Source organism: Herpailurus yagouaroundi, unplaced genomic scaffold (assembly GCF_014898765.1).
Source record: "Herpailurus yagouaroundi ecotype Mexico unplaced genomic scaffold, PumYag 166, whole genome shotgun sequence".
Lineage (NCBI taxonomy): Eukaryota > Metazoa > Chordata > Mammalia > Carnivora > Felidae > Herpailurus > Herpailurus yagouaroundi.
This window is the reverse complement of record NW_024412407.1, coordinates 35652189-35668342: the sequence shown is the minus strand read 5'-3', so window position 1 is coordinate 35668342 and position 16154 is coordinate 35652189. Positions and strand designations below refer to the sequence as shown.

The 16154-nt window shown below is 38.8% G+C and overlaps 1 protein-coding gene and 1 pseudogene across 5 annotated transcripts in view; one reads left to right on the top strand and one right to left on the bottom strand.

Moving 5' to 3' along the window:
• The window catches only part of LRP6 (LDL receptor related protein 6), a 190224-nt gene that overhangs the window by 116404 nt on the left and 57666 nt on the right, over window positions 1–16154 (bottom strand). The gene's annotated exons all lie outside the window — the stretch shown is intronic.
• On the top strand, window positions 13510–14579 carry LOC121038921 (UPF0184 protein C9orf16-like; annotated as a pseudogene).

Sequence of the window (16154 nt, the reverse complement as noted above, 5' to 3'; positions counted from 1 at the left end):
CTCATAATAGCTAAAATCTAGAAACAACACAAATATCCATTAATAGGATGATATAAAATTCTGGTATATTCATGCAATGAAATACTACTTAGCAATACAAAAAAAAACACATTACATTCCAAAACAGGATGAATTTTTAAATTTAGGATGAACAAAAGAAGCCAGATACAAAAAAGAGTACCTACTTCATGACTCTATTCTATGAAGTTCCAGATTCGCAAAACCAATCTACAGTGATAGAAATCAGTAGTTACTAGGTGGAAGCAGAGATTGACTTGAAAGGGGCTCAGACAGCTTTCTGGAGTGATGTGATGAAAAACTTAGGGGGAGGAAAGGTAAGCATATACATTTATCAAAACATCAAGGGGCGCCTGGGTGGCACAGTCGGTTGGGCGTCCGACTTCAGCCAGGTCACGATCTCGCGGTCCGTGAGTTCGAGCCCCGCGTCGGGCTCTGGGCTGATGGCTCGGAGCCTGGAGCCTGTTTCCAGTTCTGTGTCTCCCTCTCTCTCTGCCCCTCCCCCATTCATGCTCTGTCTCTCTCTGTCCCAAAAATAAATAAACGTTGAAAAAAAAAAAAAACATCAAGCTACAAATGTAAAAATATGCATATTTCTGCATATAAATTATATCTCAATAAAGCTGCTTAAAGCACAAATACGATGGGGCCTCTGGGTGGCGCAGTCAGTTGAGCCAGGTCATGATCTCACAGTTGGTGAGTTCCAGCCCCACAGAAGGAGACTCTGTGTCTCCTCTCTCTACCCCTCCCCAACTTGTGCTCTGTCTCTGTGTCTCTAAGATAAACATTAAAAAAAAAAAATGTTAAAACTAATTCAAAAGTACCTTCTTTTCTATAGAAGCCTTTCCTAGCTTGCCCAGAGTTACTCCCTCCTAGGTGCTCCCACAGCATGTTTCACTGTGCTGTAGCACTTATCCCAGTTTGTATATAAACTATGAACAATTTATATGGACTGATCATAAGTGATTTTGCACACTATCAAGATGTATATAGCAGTAAGTGGTGTTGTCTATTTTGTACAATAAAATTTAGGCAGCTCTACAAATTGTTATTAACCTAAATAAGCATTAAACTTATTTAATAAATAAGAATTCAGTGTCTAGTTTATGGTGAAATAAAAACCTGTTAATACGAGGGGAATCCAACATGGTGGAGAAGTAGGGGGACCTGAAGTTCACTTGTCCCTCAAACACAGCAGTGTTGAGGCCAAAGGGCTTTGAATTCTAAGAGTCCAGGCTGCAGTGACAGAGACGTCTGCAGGGGTCCACGGGGACAACCTGGTGGGCCATAGGTGCGTAACTAAGAACTGGGGAGATAAAACAGGCAGCAAAGGCACAGAGGGGAGGGATCCCCTTCTGCAGAGAGACAAAGGGAAGAGAAAGAGAGGCTGTGGAAGTGTAGGACTGTATCTGGACAAGAGAAAAACCACTGACTGGGATCGGAAAAAAAACAGAGAAAGATCCAATTTCTAACTGCAGGGCTTTCTCCACACGGGGGCCGGCTGCCCTGTTCACGCACCTGGGGAGGAAGGGAGCCAGCCCCAGGATCGGTAACTAGTTCAGAGGCATAGAGGGAGAAAGCAATCCCCTCCTTCGAGTGCTATGGGAAGAAGATATATAACCATTCAAAAAACAAAGACTGCCTGCACCTAACAGCCAGAGGCCATTTATGGGCAGGGCAGAAGGCACTTCTCTGAAACTTGGCACGTGGACTGGGACCCTTTAAGAGGTTAGAATCCCAATCCAGAGCCAGGGAGGCAAGGGAGGCAAGGGAGGCAAGGGAGGCAAGGGAGGCAAGGGAGTCAGGCGAGCAGGACAAACCGCCTCGCTAGCACCCGCACAGCACTGTGAGGTCATCCATTGGTGGGGCAGAGTGGTACTCCCCTGGCATTGGGAGTGTGGAGCGGGACCCCTGAAGACATCTGGGTTTGAATCCCACACAAGCCCCAGGGAGGCATAGGAGACTGTGGAGGGAAGGGAAAAACAAAAAACAAAAAACAGCCCACTAATGGCCTGAACAGAGTGGTTTAGGGTACCTGGTCTGGGATGCCGCCAGGATGCCACGTCACCAACAAGGTGGGGCTTCAGGGAATGGACAGCGGCCCACAGTGGAGGGGGGACCCACCTATACCAAACCACACCCCTCCACTCCTGGTAACTGCACATCTACCTGCGACTGACGCTAACCAACCAGACAGCCTCTCCTCCAGACCAGAGCTGCCAGTGGATCCAAGGCACCCAGAGGTTTTGCATTTTCTGATTTAATTCTTGGTCAATTCTTATTTTATGTGTACACACACACACACACACACACACACGTGTGTGTGTATATTTTTTTTTTCCTTCCCTTTTTCTTTTTTCCCTCTTCTAGTCTGGTTATGCTGATTGTTGGTTTGTTTAAGAAGACATATTTAATCTATTCTCTTTACACCTGTTCTGTATCTCCTTCTTTATTTTCCTCTCCCTCTCTCTGGATTAAACTGCATAGTTTCTCTACCCAATCAATTTTCTTTTATTTTTCCCCACTCCTGTCATTTCTCTCTTTGTATGGGTTAAGGATTCTTCTACCACTACCACCACCACCACCACCACCCCCCCGCCCCCGCTTTTCTTCTTCTTTTTTTTTTTAATTTTTTCTTCCAAGGTTACTTCAATGAACAAATCAAAGCACACCTGGTGGAGGGTCCAAAACAATCACTACGAGTAGGGAGATACAGCAACCAGAATCACAACAACAGAGAGCACACAACACACTCCAAAAAACACTTCCTGAAGGGCCAGGCCCCAGACAGTGTATGACCCCTCTTTAATACAGTACTGCTCACAGGTGCAGGACACATAACAAGTTTTTAAAACACATAAAGGACAGAAAACTAGTCAAAATGATGAAATGGAAGAATTCTCCTCAAAAGAAATTCCGGGAAGAAATGACAGCAAAGAATTGATCAAAATAGATATAAACAATATAAGTGAACAAGAATTTAAAATAATAGTCATAAGATTAATCTCTGGGCTTGAAAAAAAACATAGAAGACAGCAGAGAATCTATTGCTGCAGAGATCAAGGAACTAAAAAATAGTCATGATGAATTAAAAAATACTGTAAATGAGGTGCAAAATAAACTGGAGGCAGTAACAGCGAGGATTGAAGAGGCAGAGAAGAGAATAAGTGAAACAGAAGATAAAATTATGGAAAAAGATGAAGCTGAGAAAAAGAGAGATAAAATTCTAGACCACGAGGGGAGAATTAGAGAACTAAGTGATTCAATGAAATGAAATAATATCCATATAACAGGAGTTCCGGAAGAAGACAGACAGAAAGGGGCGGAAAGTGTACTTGAACTGGCAAATTCTGAAAGCAGCTAGGGACACATGGGCCTTAACCTACAAGGGTAGATGCATCAAGGGTAGTAGCAGACCTACCTACTAAAATTTGGCAGGTCAGGAGGGAGTGGCAGGAAATATTCAATGTGCTGAATAGGAACAATATGCAGCCAAGAATCCTTTATCCAGCAAGGCTATCATTCAGAATAGAAGGAGAGATAAAGGTTTTCCCAAACAAAAACTGAAGGAGTTCATCACCACTAAACCAGCCCTATAAGAGATCCTAAAGGGGACTCTGTGAGTGGAATGTTGCAAAGACTACAAAGGACCAGGGACATTACCACAAGCATGAAACCCACAGATAACACAATGACACTAAATCCCTATCTTTCAATAAAAATGCTAAATGTAAATGGACTAAATGCTCCAATCTAAAGACACAGGGTATCAGAATGGATTAAAAAAAACAACAACAACAAAGAACATCCATCTACCTGCTGTCTTACAAGAGACCCATTTTAGACTTGAGGACACCTTCAGATTGAAGTGAGGGGATGGAGAACCACCTATCATGCTACTGCAAGTCAAAAGAAAGCTGGAGTAGCCATACTTTTTTCTGACAAACTAGATTTTAAACTAAAGGCTGTAACAAGAGATGAAGAAGGGCATTATATCATAATTACAGGGTCTATCCATCAAGAAGAGTTAACAATTATCCATCAAGAAGAGCTATGCACCGAATTCAGAAGCATCCAAATATATATAACAATAACATAAGCAATCTTATTGGTAAGAATGTGGTAATTGCAGGGGACTTTAATAGTCCACTTACAACAATGGACAGATCATCTAGACAGAATATCAATAAAGAAACAGTGGCCCTGAATGATACACTGGACCAGATAGACTTGACAGATATATTCAGAACTTTTCATCCAAAAGCAGAATACACATTTTCTCTACTGCACAGGGAACATTCTCCAAGATAGAGCACATACTGGGTCACAAAACAGCCCTCAATAAATATAAAAGAAATGAGATCATACCATACCATGCACATTTTCAGATCACAATGCTATGAAACCTGAAATCAACCACAGGAAAAAGTTTGGAAAACCTCCAAATGAATAGAGGTTAAAGAACATCCTACTAAAGAATGGAAGGGTCAACCAGGCAATTAAAGAGAAAATTTAAAAATATATGGAAACAAATGAATGAAAACACAAAAGTCCAAACCCTCTGGGATGCAGCAAAGGCAGTCCTAAGAGGTAAATACATTGCAATCCAGGCCTATCTCAAGAAACAAGAAAAATCCCAAATACAAAATCTAATAGCACACCTAAAGGAACAAGAAGCAGAACAGCTCAGAAACCTCAAGGCCAAGAGAAGAAGAGAAATAATAAAGACCAGAGCAGAAATAAACAATAAAGACTCAAAAAAAAACAAACAAAAAAAAAAACCCAGACCAGATCAATGAATCTAAGAGCTGGTTTATTGAAAACATAAAATTGATAAATCCCTAGTCAGACTTCTCAAAAAGAAAAAAGAAAGGACCCAAATAGATAAAATCACAAATGAAATTGGACTTATCACAGCAAACCCCTCAGAAATACAATTATCAGAGAATACTATGAAAAGTTATATGTCAGAAAAATGGACAAATTCCTAGACACCCACACACTACCAAAACTCAAACAGGAAGAAATAGAAAATTTGAACAGACCCATAACTAACTAGTGAAGAAATTGAATCAGTTATCAAAAATCTCCCAACAAATAAGAGTTCTGGGCCAGATGGCTTACCAGGGGAATTCTACCAGACATTAATACCTTTCCTTCTCAAGCTGTTCCAAAAAAACAGAAATGGAAGGAAAACTTCTGGACTCATTCTCTGAAGGCAGCATTACCTTGATTCCCAAACCAGACAGAGACCCCACTAAAAAGGAGAATTACAGGCCAATATCCCTGATGAACATGGATGTAAAAATTCTCAACAAGATACTAGCAAATCGAATGCAACAGCATATAAAAAGAATTATTCACCATGATCAAGTGGAATTCATTCCTGGGCTGCAGGGCTGCTTCAATATTTGCAAATCAATCAATGTGATACATCACATTAATAACATAAAGAATAAGGACCATTTGATCCTGTCAATAGATGCAGAAAAAGCATTTGACAAAATATAGTACCCTCTCTCAATAAAAACCCTCAAGAAAGTAGGGATAGAAAGAATATACCTAAACATCATAAAAGCCATATATGAAAGGCCCACAGCTAATATCATCCTCAATGGGGAAAAACTGAGAGCTTTCCCCCTGAGATCAGGAACACAACAGGGATGTCCACTCTCACTACTGTTGTTTAACATAGTGTCGGAAGTCCTAGCCTCAGTAATCAGACAACAAAATGAAATAAAAGGCATCCAAATTGGCAAAGAAGTAGTCAAACTTTCACTTTTCGCGGATGACATGATATCCTACATGGAAAACCCAAAAGACTCCACCAAAAGCTGCTAGAACTGATACAAGAATTCAGCAGTCACAGGATACAAAATCAATATACAGAAATCAGTTGCATTTCTATACATCAATAATGAAGCACCAGAAAGAGAAATCAAGACACTGGTCCCATTTACAACTGGGCCAAGAACCAGAAAATATCTAAGAATAAACCTAGCCAAAGATGTATGCTGAAAACTACAGAAAACTTATGAACGAAATTGAAGAAGACACAAAGAAATGGAAAAATGTTCCATGCTCATGGACTGGAAGAATATTGTTAAAATGTCAATACTACCCAAAGCAATCTACACATTCAGTGTAGTCCCAATCAAAATAGCACCAGCATTCTTCTCAAAGCTAGAATAAACAATCCTAAAATTTGTATGGAACCAGAAAAGACCCCGAATAGTCAAAGTAATATTGAAAAAGAAAACCAAAGCAGGAGGCATCATGATCCCGGACTTTAGCCTCTACTACAAAGCTGTAATCATGAAGACGATACGGTACTGGCACAAAAACACACACATAGACCAATGGAATAGAACAGAGAACCCAGAATCGTACCCACAAATGTATGGCCAACTAATCTTTGACAAAGCAGGAAAGAGTATTCAATGGAAAAAAGACAGTCTCTTTACCAAACGGTGCTGGGAGAACTGGACAGCAACATGCAGAAAAATGAAATTAGACCACTTTCTTACACTATACACAAAAATAAACTCAAAATGGATGAAACACCTAAATATGACACAGGAAACCATCAAAACCCTAGAGGAGAAAACAGGCAACAACCTCTTTGACCTCACCCTCAGTGATTTCTTGCTCAACATATCTCCAGAGGCAATGGAATTAAAAGCAAAAATGAACTTCGGAACCTCATCAAGTGAAAAGTTTCTGCACTGCAAAGGAAACAATCAACAAAACTAAAAGGCAACTGACAGAATGGGAGAATATTTGCAAATGAAATATCGGATAAGAGTTAGTATCCAAAATCTAATAAAGAACTTACCAAACTCAACACCCGAAAAACAAATAATCCAGTGAAGAAATGGGCAGAAGACATGAATAAACACTTCTCCAAAGAAGACATCCAGATGGCCAACAGACACATGAAAAGCTGCTCAACATCATTCACCATCAGGGAAATACAAATCCAAACCACACTGAGATACCACCTCACACCAGTCAGAGTGGCTACAATTAACAATTCAGGAAACAACAGATGCTGGCAAGGATGTGTAGAAACAGGAACCCTCCTGCACTGTTGATGGGAATTCAAACTGGTACAGCCACTCTGGAAAACAGTGTGGAGGTTCCTCAAAAAAATTAAAAAGAGACCTACCCTATGACCCAGGAATAGCACTGCTAGGAATTTATCCAAAGGATTCAGGAGTGCTGATGCATAAGGGCACAGGTACCCCAATGTTTTTAGCAGCACTTTGAACAATAGCCAAATTATGGAAAGAGCCTAAATGTCCATCAACTGATGAACGGATAAAGAAGATGTGGTTTATATATACAATGGAATACTACTTAGCAATGAGAAAGAATGAAATCCTGACATTTTTAGCAACGTGGATGGAACTGAAATAAGTCAGTCACAGAAAGACAGATACCGTATGTTCTCACTCATATGTGGAACTTGAGAAACTTACCAGAAGACCATGGGGGAAAGGAAGGGGGGAAAAATTGTTACAAACAGAGAGGGAGGGAGGCAAACCGTAAGAAGCTCTTAAATACACAGAACAAACTGAGGGTTGGTGGGGCGGCGGGGGGAGGGGTGTGGAGAGGGGAAAATGGGTGATGGGCATTGAGGAGGGCACTTGTTGGGATGAGCACTGGGTGTTGTATGTAAGCTCCCAAAACTAAGAGCACACTGTATATACTGTATGCTAGCCAACTTGATAATAAATTGTATTTTTTAAAAAGTTGTTAATAAATTAGCTCAATTAGAATTTTAGTAATAAAATTATTTGTATGCCACTGCTTATCAAAGCTAATAGATAATTCTCACACTATTTAATAGTAAAAAATATACCAAGTCATGTTACTTCAAGGTTAAAAGCTTCAAATACAAGTGAAAATGAGACATTTGTCAAGATGAAAATTTGATAAAAATTTAGAAGTAAATCTTGCTGATACCTTCATTTGTTCAAATATTTAAAATGTAAAGTAATAAATTTCATCTATAAATACTAAAATTTCCCTGTTACCTGATTAACATTTAAGTTAAAAACTCACTACAAGTTTAATATAGAAAGAGAAAGAGCCACAGGAAGTAGAAAAACACAGAAGTATTTTATAAATTACCATGATATTATTCAATTTTTTAAAAGGTACTAAGCACCTATTAGGAGCTAAGCATCATCCTTGACATAAGAAATACAAAAATAAGCAAGGCAAAACAACTGTTCCTATGAAACCTGCATCTAGGCAAGGAGTGATAAACGTAGCAGGAGATGTATGAACAGGGTGCTAAGAGAGTACAAGGAAGTGATACTTAATCAAGCTAGTAAATGTTAACAGTTGTCAATACAAGCTTACCAGAGAAACAGTACTTTTATTTAGGCAGTTCCCAAAATGAGAAACAGCATTCAAGGAAGACACAGCATATGCAAAAGACATCAGAAGTCATGACACATTCAATAAAGAGCAAGATCAGTAGAGCTGCAGAATGTAGTGGATTGAGGGGAACACCTGCCAACAAAAGAAATCCCACAGAAGGGACCTATTCTGATGTGCAAAGAAGCTTGAACTGCATGACCTATAGGTGATGCAAAGGTATTTTAGACCCTAAACAGAAAATTAAAGCAGTAAGATAATCGTTTTAATCACTGGTGATAAGATGAAGAAATTCAAGAAAGAAAAGCAAAGCACAAAACTTCTGAAATATTCCAAATGAGAACTGATGAAAACAAAAGTGGAAAGATGGAACAATGTGGGAGAAGAAAGATAAATGATAGAGCAGGATGGCTCTCAAGAGCTGGCAAATGTGAATGAGTCCACATTGGTGTCATTCAACAAAACAGAATAGAGACAGAGTTTAGGGGGCAGCATGATGACTTCAGAGAAGGATGAAATGAGCATCTTTATCTCATTGTTTTTCCTTCTACAACCATGGAACCACTCAACAGAGTAAAAGAAAAATTAATGCAAAAATTAGGAGAGTTGGGCAGAAAAGGTAAATAAAATAAAAAGGGTCTTACTTAGTAAAATAAAAAGTTGGGCTATAGGAACAGGGCAAAAGAAACTGCAATAAAAAGCTGCATATGAAACCAAACCAGCCCCATAGTGTAGGAGTCATGCCACATTCTAAGAACATAATGTGACATATAGAAGGTGAAATTTTACAACCTGAAAAAAATTTTGACTACTCTAATAAAAGTGAAAAAAAAAAGTATCATGCGAAATTCATACACTCTTCCTCCTCCTGACCCCTGCACCAGTTCCATCTTACTTTGGTTAGTAAATTGGGCTTTTAAGTGAAGTGGAGGTTGGAGAATTCAAGGATATGTTTCCTGATAGAACAACAAAGAAAAAAAAGAACTGTGAAGAAGTCGGCTATAATTCCATGCTTCCCCTCTACTTGACTGTGTTTGTATCACATTTTAACAATAAGTGGTGATTGACAAAAGACAGTGAAAGCATTCATTTTAGAGTTTTTTTTTTTTAAAGAAAATGTACAGTAACCATATGAAAAAGATTCTACTATTGAGGGACAAGAAGGAACATGGGGATGGCTCTATTAAATAGACTCTTTGCTGTGATAATATTCATCATAATGGAATTCTACATATATAAACTGGTTATCCTGGAGAAAATTAGGTTGCTAAGAATGATCCTTAAACACTCAGTCTAGTTGACTAATTTCAAAAAGTTGGACATAATATAAAGAATAAATTTAATTCAGAAATAATACTAATATACCACTCTAAGAAGATAAAGTTTATAAACCCGGAAATAAATAACATACTAAATCCATTTAATTCCCTATTATCAAACAAAATGCAAACTATAGTACAGGCATACCTTGTTAAATTGCGTTTCACAGATACTATGTTTTTTTGTTTTGTTTTGTTTTTACAAATTGAAGGTTTGTGACAACACTTTATCAAGAAAGTCCATCAGAACCATTTTCCAACAGCACTTTCTCACGTCATGTCTCCGTCACACTTTAGTAATTCTCCCAATATTTCAACTTTTCATTACTATTATATTTGTTATAGTGATCTGTGATCATCACTCACTTTGTAAGCTCAAATAATGGTATGCATTTTTAGCAGTATTTTTTAATTAAGGTATATACATTGTTTAGACATAATGCTATTGCACACTTAACAGACTACAGTATACAGTAATAGACTACAGTATAGTGTAAATATAACTTTTATATGTACTGGCAAACCTAAAAGTTCACTTGACTCACTTCACTGTGATATTCACTTTATGGCCGTAGTATGGAACCAAACCCCCAATATCTCCAAGTTATGCATTTTCCCAAATTGCTATTGTCTACAATCCTTTCTGAAAAAATCATAGGTGATGCATTTTGAGGTCCTTTAAATATAATAGAGGATATACTGTCTAGAATGTCTCTCTCCTCCTTCTATACTATCATAAATATCCTGATTCTTCAGAAGAGTTCAAATATCACCATTAGTGATATTTGGTGAAGAATTTCATGACTCCCTCAAGCACACTCTCCCTGTACATTTCGATATCCGCTGTACATCAAATACATAAAATATTAGGGCTCTTCACATATTTCCCACCCCTCTATATTCCAGGTCCTTGCCTTACTTATTACTGTAACCCCTATCACAAAACAATCTAATATAATGGCAAGAGTATGTACAGTCAGCACTCCAATGCTTAATAATGGTTTGCATTCACCTGCTCTTGGGACATTTTGTATGTGTGTATTACAGAAACCATAACCTTAAAAAATAAAGGCAGAATTTTATTTTAACAAATATCATTATTCTTCTACTATGTTCCAGTTACAAGCTGTTTGCCATTCCTTGAACGTGCAACAGCATGAAAGAGTCTGGCACACAGTGTTCCTACTGACTAAAAACTATTACCCATTTCCATACCTTGTCCCTCTGGAAAACAACTGCTCAGCTAGAAAAGGTCAATCTGAAATAGCCCCCAAAATAAAACTGAATACTCTCTCCTTTGTTCCCCTACTGTACAGATTGATATAGAAATACCTGTAACACTTTACTGCAACAATATTTCCCCTAAATTTAAAACTGGTTTATACCTAATAAACCCATATAATTAGTCTACTCAAGACACATTTTGCTACAAGATCACATTAGAGGGTACACTAGAATATCCCATCGCTCAAAACCAGAAGTTATACATAGATAGTTTCATGGACTTTTTTTTTAATGGCCTGGTGGAGAGAATTTATGTTTTCAAGGTAAAATTACTTCAGTCACGCCTTTAATTACTATTGATTACAGAAATCCCAAAATTAGTTTTTGAGGAGAATCTTGCCTTTACCCTTGAATATTTCCTCAGTTTACCTCTCCAGCTCATCTTACCTGCTTTTACAAAATTGCACTTTGCCCTGATGCAACAGGGATAAATGCCAAAGAAATCTATGACTTGTGGGTATTATAATGGTATTGTTCATTACATTATATAGCAGCTTTCTTATGAGGACTAATGGGGGTAAAAATCGGTTTCATTATTAGGAGTCAAGATGACTTCTCAGAGAACGACATCCACCTAAAGAACATTAACTCTTATAATTGGTATTTTCTTTTTTAGATTGGCTTAGATTTTTCCTGGGGCCCATTCCAGTTACAAAACTTATAGTTCTATTAACTCTCTTCTTCCTTTATGTCCACCACCATACCTCATTCACTCTTTCAACATTAAAAAGGGGGGGAAATAGAACCAATACTCAAATCATGGCAAAGATAGCCACAAATCCTATGATCATTCACTTACAAAACGTCTGCCATGGATACCTGGCATCTGAGGGGGCCATCTAGTATCTAAACTACCTTCCTATGCTTAAAGAATCTTCCACTTTATGAGACAGAATCACTTGAAACTAAAGAAACTGAAAGCAGCAGCTATTTGCTTTCCGAACCTCCCTTGCAAGTGGGACAGGTACATAAGATTTGGGTTTTGCCAGTCAGACAAACCAAGAAAAGGAGGAAGAGGAGGCAGAGAAGAAGGAAGCAACAGCAGAGCAGCACAGCAAGGACCACAAGCAATCCATGCTGGTGAGGTTGGAGGCAATAGCAAAAGAAAATTAAATCTAGTTTGAATTAATTCAGCCTTCTTTAATCCACTTTTGCAAAAAGAACTAGCAGCAATTTTAGGCATATCTGTTTTAGGAATATCTGTTGCCTCAGGTCAGTGAGAGTACAAATAGTGGCAAATATGCTACCTAACATCCAGTGCTATCACTGGATCACATCTGTGGTATGATTTGTAGCATTGTTCCTGGCTACAGATTCGAAGGCTGGTTCTCCTACCATTTAGGAAATAACCCAATATTATTAGGAGTAACCCAATAACCTCTTTAAAAATACTTTTTCTGTTTAAATCACAGGTACTTCTGTTACTTAAAACGATGGGGATGCCTGGGTGGCTCAGTCGGTTGAGCGTCCAACTCTTGATTTTGGCTCAGGTCATGATCCCAGGGTCATGGGATTGAGCCCTGTGTCCAGTTTCACACTGGGCATGGAGCCTGCTTTAGATTCTCTCTCCCTTTGCTCCTCTCCGCCACTCGCTTGCTCTCTAAAAATAAAAATAAACTGTGAACACGAACATCAATTTTTAGATCCAAATACCACCCAAAAGCATCACTTTAAAGTTTAGACGGTCACTTCAACTCTTCTCCCAACAAGGCCTCATATAACTACCCCCATTCGCAACATCTTACAAATGGCGTGTTTTCAAAAGTCTCACAGCTCTTCCTTCAATCTACCGGGACTCCTCTCATAAGGGCCAATGTCAACATCCATGAGAATGACTGGCAGAGAAAGACCAGGGAAATCACATCCTGAACCTTCCATCTGTGGTCTTACCTAAAACAGTATCTTCATGAAAACTGATATAAAGAGAACAATCTGTGACAGAAAAGCCAACTTAACATTAAAACTTGTGGGGCGCCTGGGTGGCTCAGTTGGTTGGGCGTCCGACTTCAGCTCAGGTCATGATCTCGAGGTCTGTGAGTTCGAGAGCCCCGCATCAGGCTCTGTGCTCACAGCTCAGAGCCTGGAGCCTGTTTCAGATTCTGTGTCTCCCTCTCTCTCTCTCTCTGACCCTCCCCTGTTCATGCTCTGTCTCTCTGTCTCAAAAATAAACATTAAAATAAATTTTTTTAAATATATAAATAAAACTTGATATTTATGTCACCATAAACAATGAGACAATGAACTGTTAAAGGAAGAAAACTCAGCTAAACTGATTTATTCACACTTTCGTAACTTCAAAACCCAATCATCAGTCATTGAGTATTCAGAAACTAGAATTGTAAATATAGCAATTATGCTATGGTATGAAAGTCCATCCCCCTTAAAACTAGTATGTTGCAATCTCGACTCTCACTGTGATGGTATTAGGAGATAGGGCTTCTGGGGGTAAATAGTCACTAGGGTAGAGCCCTCATAAATAGGATTACTGCCCTTACTAATAAGGCCCAAGACAGCTCCCCTGTCTCTTCTACTTTGTGAGGTTTCAGTGAAAAACAGCCATCTAGAAAGCAGGCCCTCAGCAGACACCAAATCTGCCAGCACCTTGATCTTGGATCTTCCAACCTCCAGAACTGAGAGAAATAAATTTCTGCTGTTTTTAAGTCACCAGTAATGGTATTTTGTTATAGAAGCCTGAACAGACTAATACAAGTTTTCTTTAACATAGTGTTTCTTAGACTGTGCTCCCTCCTCCACACATATACACACACACTAATGATGACGATGCCACCATCACTACCACCAAGATGAAATACCAAAAGCATAAATTTTCAATCCCAGCAGCATTTGAGAATGACTTACTTCAGAAACTCTTAAAAATATCAGGAAAAGAAAAAAAGAAACTCTTAAAAATATCAATAACTTCGGCTCTTCCATCAGAGATTCTGATTAAATTGGTCTGGGTTGGGACCCAAGCATCAATATTGTCTAAAAGCACCTTGACCTTTCACCCAACACAGCATTCCATCATAGCACAATGTCAGGCCCCAACAGGGACCTGGGCATGCCGATGGAGGCAGGCACAAAAGGCAAGGATGATGGCTTCTGGGAAGCAAAACATGCTGCCATCAACTCCATGATGGACCAGATCAACTCCTGTCTGGACCACTTAGGAGGAGAAAAGTGACCCCCTCCATGCCTGCCTCCAGAAGCTGCTTGAGTCCACCCAGCAGATATGCCTTGCATTCCAGCAGCAGCTCAGGAAGGTCCCTAACAATGCCAGTTCCTAGGCTCTGGGAGCCACCAACCAGCTACAACCCTGGGTTATGTTCTGGCCTGGACACTCACCACCTGGGTTAGATACCTTCTCATGGGCTGGCGAGTCCCCTGGTGAGTCTGCCTGCCTGGGCCATCCTTCTGGTACTCCCCTTGGCATGCCTGAGCCAGCCCCCACCACTCTCTCCTGGGGTCAGGTGTGGACTTGCAAACCACCCACCTTGCCTGTCTGCCTAATTCCAGAGCACTCCCCACTCTGCCCAGGCCTTGAGCATCCACATTAAATACTCTCCAGCAAAAAATAAATAAAAATAAAAGATCCTCAAGGAATTCTAATTCACTTAGGGCTCAAAACTAGTGAAGAAGAATCTGACTTTCTGAAGCATCTGTTTGTCCTTAGCACTCTGTTCTTTTACAGTGGTGTTAATGTATTTAACTCACTAGCCAGTTGGCCCTAAATATTAGTTAATAATTAGCTCTTAAAGCTATGGAAGATCATATTAGGAAGCAAAGCACCAAATAAATTACTTCATACACAACAGTCTTCCATATTTTCCTCAAAAGTTTTATAACTTGAGAAGTAGAATTTTTAGATTTCACAATTACTGCTTAAATTTTACTGAGTATAAATATCCAAAGATCTGTGAAGATAAAAATAGACTGTCAAACTTCTATTACAAATTCAAGCTTTTAGTATCCAATTCTTTACATATATAAATATTTAGTGGTAACCCTCAGTGATGTTTTAGTTTGCTTCTTCACTCAATATATTATACACACCAGAGTCTCATTTTACTTATAAGATATGAACAAATGAATATAATTAAATATCCTTTAAACGCTTGTATTCTCAGTTTAGAAAATTCTGCCAAAGTGGTAAAGGAGGCATTATGTTAACTTACCTACGAATTTTCATAAAAATATACACAATATATAGTGCAGTCACTTTGACACTGTATTACTTTGACACTGGGTGACTTACATCAACCATTAGCTATTCTTAATAAAGTGTGAAAAAGATCACAAAACTAATGCTTTCTTGTTGTTGTTGTTGTTGTTTTTATTTTAGAGAGAGACAGACAAACAGCGAGCATAGCGAGAGAGAGGGGCAAAGGGAGAGAGGTACACAGTCCCAACTAGGCTCCATGCTCAGCTCAGAGCCCAACATATGGCTCAATCCCATAACACAACCTGGGACACAACCTGAACCAAAATCAGGAATCAGACACTAAACTGACTGAACCACTCTGGTGCCCCACAAAACTAATGTTTTTTAAAATAATCATAAATTTTTTGTTTTGTCCTTCAAGTAGGTCCAGTCAAATAGGAGAAGCCATCGTGCCTTTAAGAAAACTGCATTACTCGAAACCAATTAATAATGCTGAGATTTCACCTGGGAAAACTGGTATACTCCCAAATGTTTAAACACTCCTGAAAATAAAAAGCCATCACTTTTTACTCTTTTTCAAATCCACATAAATCAACAGAGAAAAGTCTGCAATCTTAATCAGACACCCACAGTAGACCTACTGTTTGTGGGGGGGAAAGGGGGGAGCATTAAGATTCTTTGACAAAACTATAGACTCCATTTTTTTCTGAGACTCCAAAACTCAGAATGAAATAGTAGCTAGAAAATCTCCAGTCTTCTGATAATGGTGCTAATTTTAGAGCTACCTGGATACTAACTAGGGCCAAAAAGCAAGAATTAGTTACTTCCAACTTCACCCTGGAATCAAACAAGTCAAAGAAAAAACTTCAAGGTAACCACAGAAAATAACAAAAGAGAAAGTCATTTAATACTTACTTTTTAAAACATCAGAAACACGTATTTTATTTTATTTTATTTTATTTTATTTTATTTTATTTTATTTT